Source organism: Capra hircus, chromosome 20 (genome assembly GCF_001704415.2).
Source record: "Capra hircus breed San Clemente chromosome 20, ASM170441v1, whole genome shotgun sequence".
NCBI classification, from domain to species: Eukaryota; Metazoa; Chordata; class Mammalia; order Artiodactyla; family Bovidae; genus Capra; species Capra hircus.
Window position 1 is genome coordinate 21,434,339 of NC_030827.1, and position 6,414 is coordinate 21,440,752.

The window sequence follows — 6,414 nt, forward strand, 5'->3', positions numbered from 1 at the left end:
ATCCTTTAAATGCCTTACACACAATATTCCAATTAACTCTTGGAACCCTATAATGGGATCAGTTCAGTTCAGTCACTCAGTCATGTCTGACTCTTTGTGACCCCACAGACTGCAGCATTCCAGGCCTCCCTGTCCATCACCAACTCTTATAGATACTTTATTATCCTTGTGTTAGTGGTGATGTGATGATGTCTGGCCTAAAGTAATTATGCCCATAGTTAGTTAGTTAGTTTCCACCGAAACCTGAGCTCAAAAGCAGATCTATTTCCTTGCTTAGCTATCACATGTATAACCTGTGGCACATAAAATCCCAGTAATTATCTTCCCTTTGGTAGTCATCATGAAACAGTGAACAAGTTCACACCCTTGGTGTTAATTTAGAATATAGCAACTTCTGTTTTAATTAAGAGTTTGTACTAAATCCCAAGGAACTCAGAGCACTGTGTTAGGCAGGAGAAAGATTACAATGGGTCTAAAAGATGCGTATTTGCTGCTTTTCAAGTGCTTACAGTGCAGTCAGAAAAAGGACTAAGGACCGTCATGAACACATGCATACACAATTACAAATGAGAAAAATAGGACAATTCTGTTAAAAATATAAAGACAAGAAGAAGAAGAATAGAGCTTCCTCAGTGGCTCAAATGATAAAGAATATGCCTGCAATGTGGGAAGACTGGGGGTTCGATCCCTGGGTCAGGAAGATGCCCTGGAAAAGGGAATGGCAACCCACTCCAGTATTCTTGCCTGGAAAATTGCATGGACAGAGGATTCTAGCAGGCTGCTGTCCATGGGGTTGCAAAGAGTCAGACACGACTAAGTAACTAACATAAGAAGAATAAAGAAAGAAGATGCCAGAATCATCAAGAGTGCTAAAGTCAAAGAAGTCCAACAAGGCTCTTGTTTATAAAATAGCCTTTAACAGAAGAATGGATAAAGACATTGTACATATAAGAAATGGAATATTGCTCAGTCATTGAAAAGAATGAAATAATGCCATTTGCAGCAACATGGATGGACCAAGAGATAATCATACTAAGCAAAATAAGTCAGGAAGAAAAATACTATATAATATCACTTATACATGAAATCTAAAATACAGTACAAATCAACATATCTACAGAAAAAAAGACAGACTCATAAAGAACAGATTTTTATTTGCCAAAGGAGGGGGCAGGGAGGGAAGGAGTGGGAGTTGGGAATTAACAAAGCCAAACTATTATATATAGAATGGATAAAAAACAAGATCCTCTTTATAGCACAGGGAACTATACTCAGTCAGTATCCTCAGATAAATCATAAGGGAAAAAAACATGAAAAACATATATGTATAATTGAATCTCTTTGCAACACAGAAGAAATTAATACAACATTGTAAATCAGCTATTCTTCAATAAACTTTAAAAAATAAGAATAAAATATACTTTATTTCTTTTTTATTCCTACTTTCATTCTTCCAAAATTTATACATCTACATGAGACCTTGGTGCTTATTCCTGAATTTCTAAATACAACATATTTACTTCATGAAGCCACAAAGACATTTTGATGAGATGAAGAAAGAGAAGAATGAGAGTTTTTTTTTTAACTAACATGTCTATTTATCCCCTTCACCTTCTACTCATATTTTGTTAAAGGGCTTCTATCAAAACTTACCACTCACTTTGGTATTTATCATTCTCCATTGTTATTAATCCAATACCAAATAATAGTCAACAACATTAAGTGACCAAAACTCTGCCCTTAATTTCACCATTGGGTATGGACTTGGATGTGCTTTTGTTTAGGCTATTTCTGCTGGAACTTACTGTCTTTGCTACAAGGGAGGAAATCTGTTTATTCCTCTCACCTTATTTTTCTCTTCTTTGGAACATCAGAAAAATCCCTAAACTATGGTCATTCACTTAATCAATCGAATATGGAAAGGTCCTCCTAACCCCTCTATTACCTTTTATTACCTAATTTCTACTACAATTGGTTTTACTTAAGCTTATGAGGCTAAAAATTGTTCAAAACAATGACTAAAACGCTCCATAAGCATTTAACAGTCATAAGGACACCCCAAATCTAGAACCCTATTGTTGGATAATGGGGGAGGTACAATATTTTACAAACAATGTGGGCTTTCTACCTAAGAAGACTAATTGGACCCATAATTTCCAAGATTTCTATTTGTCTGGCTTCTTAGAACAAAAAAGGAAAGCATTACCACATATCTGTGGCAAAAGAAAAAATCAATGCTGCTCTCTGAAAATTCACATTATTTATTATGCAATAGTTAAGATCAGGGTATATCTACAGATATGGCCATTTAATAAATACCTAAGCAAATGGTTGAAACTTCATAAATAAGCACTCATAATGCTTGGCTTTTGCCAATTTGGCAAGGTCAAGGAGTTTATGGTGGGGCTGTAATGCCAATGTGATTTACTTAATAAAGATGAAGGCTTTCATTATCCAGGGATGTGTTGCACTGTGGGTGTGGGGAGGGAAGAACAGAACTGCCTGTTGCCTTGTCCTGACAAGCAGAGTCAGCAGTAAGCACTGTGCCTGTTTGTTAGACATCTTCATCATGGACTTGGCAGGGCCCAGCTGATAGTGGGCCCAGAGTGACAAAGGCTGGATCCTTGGACTGGATCCTGCCCAAACGTGGGGCTCTTTTGCACCAGCTTGCCCTGACCACCTTCAAGCAACCTCACAGGTTGGACCATCCCTTCATCTGCTGACCCTCAGCTCAGGGTTGAAATCAGGCTTCTGGCCTCCCAGAACATTGTAAATCAGCTACACTGGCACACTACAAGGAAAAAGGCAACTCTCTATGAAATCTCTGTATTCATTGAAGTCAGAGTATAAATGACATGCTTTGAGGAAGATAAAGAAAAAAAAAAAAGAAGAAGAAGCAGTAAAAGACACCATCTTGAATACAAACATTTAAGGGTAGATGTGATGGCCACACATTGCTGACACCCCTTGCACTGAGAGATGGAATGTATTTCACCTCCTCAGAATCTGGGATAGTTTGTAACAAGTCTGACCATTATGCAAAGAAGCCTAATCTAGTCACATGGTGAGTCCATGTGGAAAAAGAGAGGTCCTCACCATTCAGATGTCCCTCCCTGCCACTCATCAGACATGGGAGGAACCACACAGACATTCCAGGCTTAGCTGCTGTCTGATTGCAGTAACCTGAGCAGTTCCAAACAAGACCTGTCGTTGTTTTAAGCCACTGAGTTTAAAGTTAAATGAAGTGTTAGTCACTTAGTCGTGTCTGACCCTGCAACTCCATGGCCTATATAGCCCACCAGGCTCCTCTGTCCCTGGCATTTCCCAGGCAAGAATACTGGAGTGGGTTGCCATTCCCTTCTCCAGGGGATCTTCCTGACCCAGGGATCGAATCCATGTCTCTTATGTCTCCTGCACTGACAGGCATGTTCTTTACCATCTGAGCCACCATGGCTTTTTTTTTTTTTTTTAACAGAGCAATAGACAACTGAAATAGAGAAGTAGCATCTCTGAAAAACATGCCTTTCTTCCTTTGTGTGGACATAACTACCGAAATCATTAAAATGAATTAGTCAACCTCATAAATGACAAGACCAAAGACAAATAAGTGATGGATCCAATATTTCCTCAAAGCCTGAAGAATCTGAATGTTTTACCAATAAGCAACTTGTTGTTGAGTTTTCTTCTTATATTGTATCTTATGTATTAGTCTTGACCTGACTTTGCAACAGACAATACTAAAATAAGAAAAATTTAAAATTTTAATAAGAAAAGCAGTTAATAGCTTTTAATTCATCAGACTACTAGGAAACAAAACAGCTATCAGTTAGAAAATAAAATCAAAACATATATTGGCTATGTCTCAAGAGCTGCACTTCCCTGAAGCAATATAACATTTTCTTATATAATATACTCTCTTGCTTTTCCATAATGTGAAAGGTGAATTGCTTTTAGATTTTCACTAGAGGGAAAAAGTTCCATGTATATATGCAATTTTCTTCTTGAGTGACCCTGAGTAAGATCATGTCCTGAAAAGCTGAACTAAGAACTTTCCTTGGTATATGATCAGACTCAAGAATCCTCTTTGTTCCTTTTCTTCCTATAGACCTGGGCCTTGTACATGTCTCTGCTTCAGGCTTTGAGAGTTCCTAAATAAACTCTACATGTCCAATTTCCATGACACAGATCTAAATCTGTGGCCCATGATTATTGTATAATTTACTTCATGTGTGTATATTTTAACTTTAAATTCACCATCCTCTTTCAGTAACTCACAAACTTGAAAATACCTGTCAAAATTTTAAAAATTCAGTTGAAATCTTTAAGTGTCTCTAAACATGTTTATTGATATATACTCACAGTGCTCGTGATATAAGAATTATTTTACCATTGACTATGGACTGGAAAAGGTCAGTTTTCATTCCAATCCCAAAGAAAGGCAATGCCAAAGAATGCTCAAACTACCGCACAATTGCACTCATCTCACATGCTAGTAAAGGAATGCTCAAAATTCTCCAAGCCAGGCTTCAGTAATATGTGAACCGTGAACTTCCTGATGTTCAAGCTGGTTTTAGAAAAGGTGGAGGAACCAGAGATCAAATTGCCAACATCTGCTGGATCATGGAAAAAGCAAGAGAGTTCCAGAAAAACATCTATTTCTGCTTTATTGACTATGTCAAAGCCTTTGACTGTGTCAGTCACAATAAACTGTGGAAAACTGTGAAAGAGATGGGCATACCAGACCACCTGGCCTGCCTCTTGAGAAATCTGTATGCAGGTCAGGAAGCAACAGTTAGAACTGGACATGGAACAACAGACTGGTTTCAAATAGGAAAAGGAGTGCATCAAGGCTGTATATTGTCACCCTGCTTATTTAACTTATATGCAGAGTACATCATGAGAAACACCGGGCTGGAAGAAACACAAGCTGGAATCAAGATTGCCGGGAGAAATATCAATAACCTCAGATATGCAGATGACAACACCCTTATGGCAGAAAGTGAAGAGGAACTAAAAAGCCTCTTGATGAAAGTGAAAGTGGAAAGTGAAAAAGTTGGCTTAAAGCTCAACATTTAGAAAACGAAGATCATGGCATCTGGTCCCATCACTTCATTGGAAATAGATGGGGAAATGGTGGAAACAGTGTCAGACTTTATTTTTTGGGTCTCCAAAATCACTGCAGATGGTGATTGCAGCCATGAAATTAAAAGACGCCTACTCCTTGGAAGAAAAATTATGAGCAACCTAGATAGCATATTCAAAAGCAGAGACATTACTTTGCCGACTAAGGTCCGTCTAGTCAAGGCTATGGTTTTTCCTGTGGTCATGATGGATGTGAGAGTTGGACTGTGAAGAAGGCTGAGCGCTGAAGAATTGATGCTTTTGAACTGTGGTGTTGGAGAAGACTCTTGAGAATCCTTTGGACTGCAAGGAGATCCAACCAGTCCATTCTGAAAGAGATCAACCCTGGGATTTCTTTGGAAGGAACGATGCTAAAGCTGAAACTCCAGTACTTTGGCCACCTCATGCGAAGAGTTGACTCATTGGAAAAGACTTTGATGCTGGGAGGGATTGGGGGCAGGAGGAGAAGGGGACGACCCAGGATGAGATGGCTGGATGGCATCACTGACTCGATGGACGCGAGTCTGAGTGAACTCCGGGAGTTGGTGATGGACAGGGTGGCCTGGCGTGCTGCGATTCATGGGGTCGCAAAGAGTTGGACACGACTGAGCGACTGAACTGAACTGAACTGATGGATTAAGAGAGAACAGGGACTCACTGAGCTGTCACAAAGCAGAACTGATGTTACTCTTCATCTCAGTAGATGAGAGCAGAAGTATTTTCTACTTACATCCTTAATTATAATTGCTCGATTTTCTTCATTCCTGTTATATTTTTGATATTAGGTGGTTTGAAGATTCCCCAACCCACAGAGCAAGATGTTCTGGAATACTTCTGTGCCTTACCTAGTATACTGCTCAGATGGCTTCCACACAAGCTCTTCTATCTGCCCTGACCTTTTCCAGAGGCTTATAGGGTCCCCGAAAGAGAAGGGGTCTTCCCTAGTGGCTTAGATGGTAGAGAATCTGCCTGCAATGCAGAAGACCCAGGTTCGATCCTTGGGTAGGGAAGATCACCTGGAGAAGGGCATGGCTACCTGCTTCAGTATTCTTGCTTAGAGAATCCCATGAACAGAGAAGCCAGGTGGGATACAGTCCATGGGGTTGCAAAGAGTTGGAGATGACTGAGTGACTAACACTTTCACTTTCCAAAGAGAAGGTAGGTTTTTTTCTCTCCTCTCATAAAATTGTTCTGCTAAACCAATTTCATACATGAAAAAACAGAAGCTCAGAGTTTAGTTATGTACCAAGAATTCCAAAAGTACTATGTGAGAGAATTGGGATTTGAACCCAT

At 39.4% G+C, this 6,414-nt stretch overlaps 1 non-coding gene across 1 annotated transcript; it reads left to right on the top strand.

Moving 5' to 3' along the window:
- TRNAC-GCA lies at positions 6,060-6,131 on the top strand. The gene has a single exon. It is a non-coding gene; the product is annotated as a tRNA-Cys (tRNA).